The sequence below is a fragment of the Echinops telfairi genome, unplaced genomic scaffold (genome assembly GCF_000313985.2).
Source record: "Echinops telfairi isolate 266 unplaced genomic scaffold, ASM31398v2 ScPeMD7_15;HRSCAF=58, whole genome shotgun sequence".
NCBI lineage: Eukaryota > Metazoa > Chordata > Mammalia > Afrosoricida > Tenrecidae > Echinops > Echinops telfairi.
This window is the reverse complement of record NW_022103912.1, coordinates 10,421,603-10,431,250: the sequence shown is the minus strand read 5'-3', so window position 1 is coordinate 10,431,250 and position 9,648 is coordinate 10,421,603. Positions and strand designations below refer to the sequence as shown.

Sequence of the window (9,648 nt, the reverse complement as noted above, 5' to 3'; positions counted from 1 at the left end):
CACTAACTGAAAAACAAGAAGTTTGAATCCACCCAGAGATGTCTCAAAGACAGAACTGTTGGCTACTTCCAAAGAATCAGCCATTGAAAACCCTGTGGAGCACAGTTCGACTCTGACATGTGGGGATTGCCCGGAGTTGCAGTCAACTTGAGGGCGACTGGCTCATTGGTGGTTAGGGTGCACCAGTGCTCTGTGTAGCTCACCTCCTTTGCTTCTCAAAAGATGACTGTTTTGCAGATGAGGCTTTACAAAGTCTCATAGAGGCAGAATGAATCATTTGCCCAGGATCAAATAAGTGATAGAGTCAGGGTTTGAGCTCAGGTCTATTTAATGATTACATATATATATATATGATATATATATATATATATCAGGTCTGTTTAATGATTACATATATATATATATTAGTGTTAGTCTGGGTACTTTAAAGAAACAAATCTATAGAAACTCATGTATAAGAGAGAGTTTTATATAAAGGTTAAGTGTGCATCAAGAAAACATTCCAACCCAGTGCTTCCCCAGGCCACAAGTCCAACATGAACCCATTAACCCATATGTCCAACACCAATCCACAAAGTCCTCCTCCATCTCACAAAACGGAGGCAATGATGCCAACTGCAGGTGGAAAGCCGAGTTAGTGGATGTGTAAGCATCTCAGCACTGGCAGGGGTCTCCACATGGCTGCTCCAGCACCCAGGGGTGCATTGGAGTAGGTTCATGCAGCTTCTCCTTGGGGGTGTCTTGCAGGAAGTGCACCTTGCAAGCTGAAGCAGGGAACAGCTAAGGCAGCTGCACCCTGGTCCGAGCATCACAAAGGAAGAGACCTGAGAACTAGAAAGGTGAGGCTCACTGAGCCACTTATCCCTCCGCCCTTCAATTAATCCCACATGTGCTTATTGGCCAGGTTGGCACAATAAACTAATTCATATATATTTCCCTGAGCAGTTTTTAAAAATAGAATTTACTTTTCAGAGAAGCTTTAGGCTGACAATAAATGATGCAGAGTACTGATTTCCATTTGCCACCCTCCCTGGGGCATAATTGGTGAACCCATATTGAAACAGTATTAACTACAGCCTGTGGTTTATTAGGCTTGAGGAAATGGTATGGGGGCCATATCTAACCTCTCTTGGCTACATAAAGCATAATCCAACTCCACATCTGCCCAAAGGTGATTCCCTAGAGGCAGAGGTCCAATATGCCCACACTCTCTACCCTTCTTTATTATACTCTGAAACCAATCTCAGCTCCTAAAACGCTCTACTTCTCTGCTGGGCTCGATAATCCATTACAATGGCCACATAGAACTCCCAACTCTGGGGACCGATTAGGAAACTTAACAGTTAACACAACTCAGTCTCAGAAAACATTCAGGACGTGGTCCACAGCAATACCTCGTTAGCCGTGCTGGCAGGCACGTCTCTCTTTGGCCCTCAGCCTCTGCTCACACTGTCTCATGGTTTGGCAAGGCTCTTCTGCTCCATCTTCGGATCTTGCTGGTGTAGACGCTGGCGCCTCCACTACCTCCATCCCTTCCAGCAGGGGTCTCAGATGCGTTCTGCTAGTAGCTCTTCTTTCTTGATGTTTGGGGGGATTGTCTGTTCTTGCTTCTGAGATGGCTTATGCTCCTTCCCACTGCAGAAGCAAAGCTGACCAGTCCCACACCTTATTTGCATGCACCCACCCAGTCGTTTGGTGGAAGTTACCAAGACTATGGCTAGAAAAGCCATACCAAGTAATTTCATTTCACCACAAGGGTTTTCTCTCCATGTCGACCCTATGGGTGTTGGCAAATTTTCACTTTCATGCGTGTATCATTCGTTGGCCATCCTGGAATACCTTTCATGCGTGTATCATTCATTGGCCATCCTGGAATACATCTTCTTTGTCTCTATACACTTCGGGCATCATTTGAAAAGGAAAGAGGCATTTGGAGTTGCCTTTGAACCAGAAATAGGACTTGTTAAAAAAATGGTTTAAGCTTCATGACAAAAATCCATTTGAATCTAATAACAAATTTAATACCGTGAAAAAGATGCAGCGGTTAAAGTTGCTTAAGGGTGCTATTTTCTCAGCCCTAGATTAATATTTTAGGCCACCAACACTTTGGTATTTTGTCATCCCATCCTTAGCCTTGAGAGGACTGGCAGAGCCTCCCCGAAATATTTTGGATCCCTGCATCTTTCAGACCTCCATCTGTTCAACTACTCATTACAATAATGCCTCACAAATGGAGTCTCTCTAGATTCCAGTGGCCAGCAACATCTATCCTTACTGAGTTTAAGCAGCTGCTCCTCATTTTGGAAGCTGCGCTATTCTCTGTTGAAATCACTGTTTGCATTCCCTATTTAGGATGACTCTGCTAAGCTAGGTTTCCTCAAAGTTTGCGGCAGGGAGGCAAGGTAGAGAAAGTTATAAGCCCGGTAATCTGGATCTGTGTAGTTTCCCAACCAAGGCTGGCTCACAGAATCCATCTCAGCCTTGTCCAGGGTATCCTGGTCAGTATCCCAAACTGATGGGGAGTGATCAGTAATAGGGTCCACATTTGTATCTCCGCTACTGTATAAGGTGCAGCTAGCTCTTGCCATCCATTATTGCTTCCTGAGAGTATTCATTATCAAGCCATACTAGAAAAGAGAAATCACAAAGTAATTCTCAGTGTGGATATAGTGTCATATTGATTTAATGTCATTTCACCTTTGGGCAAAATGTGTACATATTAAAACCCAACATTTCTGTGAAATATCTGCATCAGATTAATATTCTTAAGGGCAGGGAAAGTGTATAATTTCTAGCAAAAACCCTTGTAGGATGTTAAGGGCCGTGTTGTGCTTGAGACACTATTTCTTTATAAAGTGGCCACTCTCTCACTAGCCGTGGGAACAAAAATGTGAAGACTGGACTCAAAGAAAGAATGAATGATTGAGTGAATGATAGTCTCTGCCTGCCTACAGTTCAAGTTCTCCAAGAAAGCAACTTCGATTGAATGAAAGTGACCCCATGCCTGGATGCCAAGCTTCTATTTCTCATTTTAGACACACGAGTCCCCCTCAAGATCCAACTGAAAATTGGAGCACTTCCAGATCATGAAGGGCAGCTGAATGAGGAAAGTTTGAGAGAATAAGGAAGATGGGAATGTGACAAGTGTCCCATCACCAGTCTTACTCATCAACCTGTTGCTCAGGGTAACACAGAATCATTGTGGTACTCCATGACTCCTTCAACCAGTAGTCAGAATCACACCATAATCCTGTTGTGAATATGAGAGTCTCTGACCTGTAGAAGCTTATAAACCAGTAGAGTACCAGGAATAGATGAGACATGAATCTCATTAGCGCATTATCCTTGGAAAATGCCTCGTTTCAGGACACTTTGTTCTTTAAACTGGCACTCCACAATGCTCACCTTCCTGACACGATTGCTAAAGACAAGTGTGTACATAGGCAAACATGGTGAAGAAAGCTGATGGTGCCCAGCTCTCAAAAGATATAGTGTCTAGGGTCTTAAAGACTTGAAGGTGAACAAGGGGCCTTCTAGCTCAGAAGCAACAAAGCCCACATGGAAGAAGCACACCAGCCTGTGTAACTATGAGGTGTCAAAGGATCAGACATCAGACATCAAAGAACAAAAAATCATATCATTGTGTGCCCACCTTCCCGGTATCGGGAACAAAAAAATAATTTCATTGTGATTGAGAGGGAGTACAGATTAGGGACCCAAAGTCCATCTGTAGGCAACTGGACATCCCCTTACAGAAGAGTCGCGGGGAGGAGATGAGCCAGTCAGGGTGCAGTGTAGCAACAATGAAATATACAACTTTCCTCTAGTTCTTAAATGCTTCCTCCTCCCCCAGTTATCATGATCCCAATTCTATCTTATAAATCCAGCTAGACCAGAGAATGTACACTGGTACAAATAGGAACTGGAAACACAGGGAATCCAGGACGGATGATCCCTTCAGGACCAGTGGTGAAAGTGGCATTAGCGGAAGGGTGGATGGAAGGTGGGGTAGAAAGGGGGTGCCGATTATAAGGATCTACATAAAACTCCCTCCCTGGGGGATGGACAACAGAAAAGTGGGTGAAGGGAGACATTGTACAGTGTAAGATATGACAAAATAATAATTTATAAATTATCAAAGGTACATGAGGGAGAGGAGAGCTGGGAGGGAGGGGGAAAGTGAGCAGCTGATACCAAGGTCTCAAGTAGAAAGTAAATGTTTTGAGAATGATGACGGCAACAAATGTACAAAGGTGCTTGACATACAATGTATGTATGCATGGATTGTGATAAGAGTTGTATAAGCCCCCAATAAAATGATTTTTTTAAATGCCTTGTTTCCAAAATTGTAGCCTACCTAACTTACAATAGGAGATTGCATTGTGTGTATGTGTGTGCACTTGAGAACTGTCTATATGCCAGATTAGGTAGATAAAAAGGGCTGAAGGGGTTGACAGAACAGACAGGAACTCAGTAGTCTTGGTCCAGGAATGGGATGAGACTAGGAGTAGGTACCACTATTTATCCAGGTGTTCGTAATAATCCCGAGTCTAAGGACTTGAAGAATACGTTAAACTTGCCTATGATGTAGCAAAAAGGGCACCAGACAGTAAAAGAAGAGAAATTGAGACCCACCATTTATCTTGGGAAGAGATTCAAAGTAATGATGATGATGCTGCACTTCTGCAAAGATTGAAGGCTAGGTCATCAGCGCTCTTTGCATTTCCTTTAGCTTCAAGACTATGCTATGACGATTTCTTTACTTGGCAGATAAAAGCAACACGAGAGCTTTCCTTTGAAGTGTTATTTACTTGATGGACCAAACCTAGACCTTGTCCCTTTCCTGGACAGCGGGAAAATAGCTAAATTGGTTTATAGGATCTGGTTCTAGATATTATTGGATTAACTTGAACTAAATTTTTAGAAGTTTGCAACATAAGATAAAGATCATTTAAAGAAATGTGGGCATAATTTAAGCATTCGAATTTATTGATGAATTGGCAATTAATTTGTAATAAAGTCATCTTTAAAGAGCTTTTAAATGTGTTTGACAAAATGAGATCCATATTACTTTTTAAAAAGGGAGACATTGGATATCAAAAGTTGATTTTTTGAGGCAAGGGTTTTTTAGTAACGTTTACCAGTTTGGGCTGTTTGGGAGAATAAAGAGAAGACCACACTCCACAGTGGGCTATACCACTTAGTATAGTTCGCTACTATTTTGTGGCCTACATTAAAAAAAAAAAAGGAGGTATCGGTCAGTAGAAGACAGGAAAAAATAATAATTTATAAATTATCAAGGGTTCATGAGGAAGGGAGGGTAGAAGAGGGAGGGGAAAAAATGAGGAGCTGATACCAAGGGCTCAAGTAGAAAGAAAATGTTTTGAAAACGATGATGGCAACAAATGTAAAATGTCCTTGACACAGCGGATGGATGTATGGATTGTGATAAGAGTTGTATGAGCCCCAAAGAAAATGATGTATTAAAAAAATACTCATTTTTAATTTTGTTTTTGCTTATCTATAGGTGTGATATTGGATTACTAAGTAAAATGGGGCTTTATTATAGAGAAATAAAGGAGAAAATGCATTTTTGTTATTTTTAAGAACCCTACCATTTGTTTGAAAGGAGATATGCAGATGAGAAAAATTAGGGAACAACTTGGCAATGTGGTCTTTAATGTACTTTGAATTGAAGGTGCAGAGTCCAATTGTTGGCAGAGTAAAGAAGGGAATTAGAAAGAAAGATTAGCTGTGTTTTGAGTCTTGAAGGGGTGGATAAAATACATTTCCAAGTGAGTCTAATATTCAAATGATTTTAGAAGCCTAAAACCCAGAATTGGATATACCAGTTGCAGCCAGATTTGAAAACAAGTCATGAACGAAGATCTTAATTTGGGAGCATAGCGTAAAGACAAGGAAGAAGTAAGTCAACTTCTAGCCAAACATGCTGCTGGGAATCAAGTACTGTGTCTCATTACTACTGTGCTTGTCCGTAGACACTAAGGCTCAGAACGCTACAGTAAAACTCTCCCCAGCTAAGAAAGGCCAAAGGAGTTATGGTGGTGCTGTGGGATAGGTGTTGGGTGTTTGACCTAAAGAGTTGTGATTCAAACCCACTAGCTACTCTACAGGAGAAAAAATAAGGCTTTCTGCTCTGGTAAGGGGTTACTGCCTGAGAAATCCTAAGAAGCAATTCTACTCCTTCTGGGGTAGGGTTGCTAAGACTTGATGGAAGTTGTTGAATAAGGACCAAAGAGCCCTGGTATCATAGTGGGTAAAGTGTTTGGCTGTAAAACTGAAGGGTTGGCAGTTCAATTCTACTAGCTGCCCCCAAAGAGAAAGAGGAAGCTGTCTGCTCTGGTAAAAATTTACAGATTCAGAAACCCTATAGAATAGTTCTACTCTGTCATAAAAAGTTACTATGAGTTGGAAACAATTCAATGGTAATGGGTTTGGGTTTTGGAACAAGGGCCAGGAATCCCTGAGTGGTGCAAATGGCTAACGCAGTCAGTTGCTAAGTGATGCCTTGAATATTGACTTGTCAAGCAACATCCAAAAGCATCGAATGTCTACAACCCTATAGAGAAAACTTCTACTCTGACTCATATTAGTTCACACGAGGCTGAGTATTCCTAAGGGTGACTGCCAGTAAGATTTGTCCCTAGGTTGAACCTACCCATTGTTATTGAGTTAATGTTGACCAAGTCCATTCCAACTCATAGCAACCAAATAGGTCATAATGGAACTCCCCCATACAGTTTTCAAAACTCTTTATGGAAGCAGACTACCACACCTTTATCCAGCAGAGTGGCTGGTGAGTGTGAACGTCAGACTTCCAGGTTATCAGAGAGGGGCGTAGCCATCAGATAATATGGCTCAGTACAAATAAGGACCAAAGGAGGAAAGGCAATTGACTACAGGTCATTAGTACACCCCTGCACAGCCAACTAATCCCAATGATAAAATAATAATTCACTAAGGCCATTGTCCACTCTAACTCTACAGGAAGCAGTGGCACTTTAGTTAGGAATCACTCAGGCAGTGGATTCCAAACCGGAGAGACAGCCTGTCTGTGCTTCTTATTCCCCCAGTAGTCTTTATAAAGTTCTCTGGCCAGAAGAATGCTACGAAGCAACCTGTAAGCTATGTAAAGCAAATGTGTAATGCTATTGGCAAGGCTTTGAACGTTGCTACCAGGAATGCATACTACAGGGAGGAATGAGAAACCAATTTCTGGCTGAAATTCATTGTGAATGGAAAAGCTTTTAATGGTGAATTCTCCATCAGTAAGTTGCTGCTTCCCAGTTAATTCTCACTGTCCCCTGCTTTACTTGTAAACTTTTCTGTATGTGTGTTTATGTGCACATTGGGAAGCAGTAGACATTTCTATTTCTGAACTCTGGTTTCTTCCTTTCTTCAAAGGTGAATATATGACCACTCATTCCATACCCCTTCTTGGGTCCTTTAAAATATTTAATGTGGAATACATGCATGACTCTTCGAACATTTAGAACTTGGTTTTCTGTAGTCGGTCCTTTCTATGTAGGCATCACAGTGGTGAATCACAGTCCTCTTGTAGGTAACTACAAGAGCTCAGCTTCGAGTGCTTGTAGGTGGGTTTAAAACTCTTTCAGACACAGATGAGTCACTAAGCCATTCTTGACTGGTCTTGTCGACATGTCAGATCAAGAGACCTTTTCCTTCAGGCCATCTTCTCCCACTCAGGTTTCTTGTTCTTCCAATTTCTGAAGCTGTCTACAGCCGTTTCTCCTGCCTGTGGGCCATGAATGCCAGTAAGTGGGAGGAGATGTGGAGTGATTACAAAGGGTGTGTACATTCATAGGAACCAGAAGTGTAGGAAAAAGTGTATACTGTAGCTCATGGAAAACATTCTATTTACTAAAATTAACTAACTAAACCCAGTTAAATTGATATAAAATTAAAAGAAAATTTAATTTAAAAAAGAATGTTTGATTTTTTTTCTTTTACCAAAAAAACACCTGGTCTAATGTTACCCATAATGAGTTTCAAGGAAAATATAAGTTTCTATGCATTGTTAACAAGAAAATCATATTCATCATCTTTATTATTTTCTCACATTGGCTGCATTAGTGTTTGCTATAAGCTAGGACCTATGGTAAAGCCTTGGCCTATAATTCCATTTAATATCACAAACTTTCAACACAACACAACATGGCATATGCCTATGTTTGTATTTTATAAGTGATGAAAACAATGAGCCTAGAGGAGTAGAATAATTTACACAGTTACAAAACTAGCTAGTGAACACCAGGCTTTGAACTGAAATCTTTGTATGCTCCCAAATCAGAAGGGCTCAACTATGCATCTCACTGTCTCTTTGAAATACAAAGTTTCTAAAGCAGAAAAAAAAACACTTCTAAATTAATTTTAGAAGGCTTGTATAAATCTATGACACCAAAACTTAAAAAAAAAAAAACACTATTGTTTTTTTATAAAGTAAAAAAACTCTATTTAAAATTTTTTTTAAAGAACATGTCAGCATCTATAGCCAGCTCTGTTACAAGGAAAGGCTACCCATTTATTGATTTTAATTCTTAAATTAAAAAGTGGCAACCAAAAAACTAATTTGCACAAAGAAGAATAGAAGATCATTAAAAGGCATTTGTGAAATTTAGGATCTACTCCTGATTTTGGTAATTCAAAATGATTTAGGAATAATACTCCCATATTAAGGTTAAAAATTGCTCTTTAAAACTCAGTCAAACATACTAAACAAACACTAGGTGTATTCTTTCTGCATCCTAGATAACACATGGGTACAACAACAAGCCAGTTCTAGTACATACAATGACATAAGACAAAAAGGAGGTAGCGATATTGAAAAAAGATAACCTTTTCAGGCCTTTCTTTGCTTTGGAAGGTGAAGGAATATAATTTGTTTAAGTTTGCCAAGTTCATATTCTGGGTGGTCTGTAATACACTGAATTTTGAATTGTGATAAAACATTTTTTTTAAAGTTACTGAGTGGATTGTGAACTCATGATGTCTCCACCTGTGTTAGAAGTGTGCTCCGTAGGATTTTCAGTGTGTAATGTTTCATAAGCTAATTGCCAGAATTTTCTTCCAAGGTCCCTCTGAGTTGGTACAAACCTCCAACCATTTGTACCACCCAAGAGTTCCATGCATTGAACCTTGATTGTGAAGGCTCTTTTATCTTAAAAACGTCCTCAGTTTTCCATGTGATAGTTTTATATTTGTACCATTTGCTGATCCAGAGAATAGGTGGTAATTTTTAAAAACCTATACATTTTTCAACATTAAAAAATTCAGGGTAATCTATTAACCACTATAAAATCTTGAAAAACAGTAGTACTTACTCAAGTCCTCCCTCAATGCAAGAAAGCTTTTTTCTAATAACCTGGCATTTTGTGATGCTCACCTTCCAAGGAAGAAAACACTGGAATTCCCAGAACCCTAAGGGGAAGGCCATGCCCACACAGAAGCCTCATTGGTTATGACCCCATTGACAGAGTAGACTTCAGCCCTTCAATCTTTTTTTAAAAATAATTTTATTGGAGGCTCATACAACTCTTATCACAATCCATACATACATCAATTGTGTCAAGCACATTAGTACATTCGTTGCCTTCATCATTCTCAAAA

At 40.1% G+C, this 9,648-nt stretch overlaps 1 non-coding gene across 1 annotated transcript; it reads left to right on the top strand.

The window, feature by feature from the left end:
• Positions 1–5,093: 5,093 nt before the first annotated feature.
• On the top strand, positions 5,094–5,235 carry LOC115868624. The gene has a single exon (XR_004045710.1). It is a non-coding gene; the product is annotated as a small nucleolar RNA SNORA4 (small nucleolar RNA).
• Positions 5,236–9,648: the final 4,413 nt, after the last annotated feature.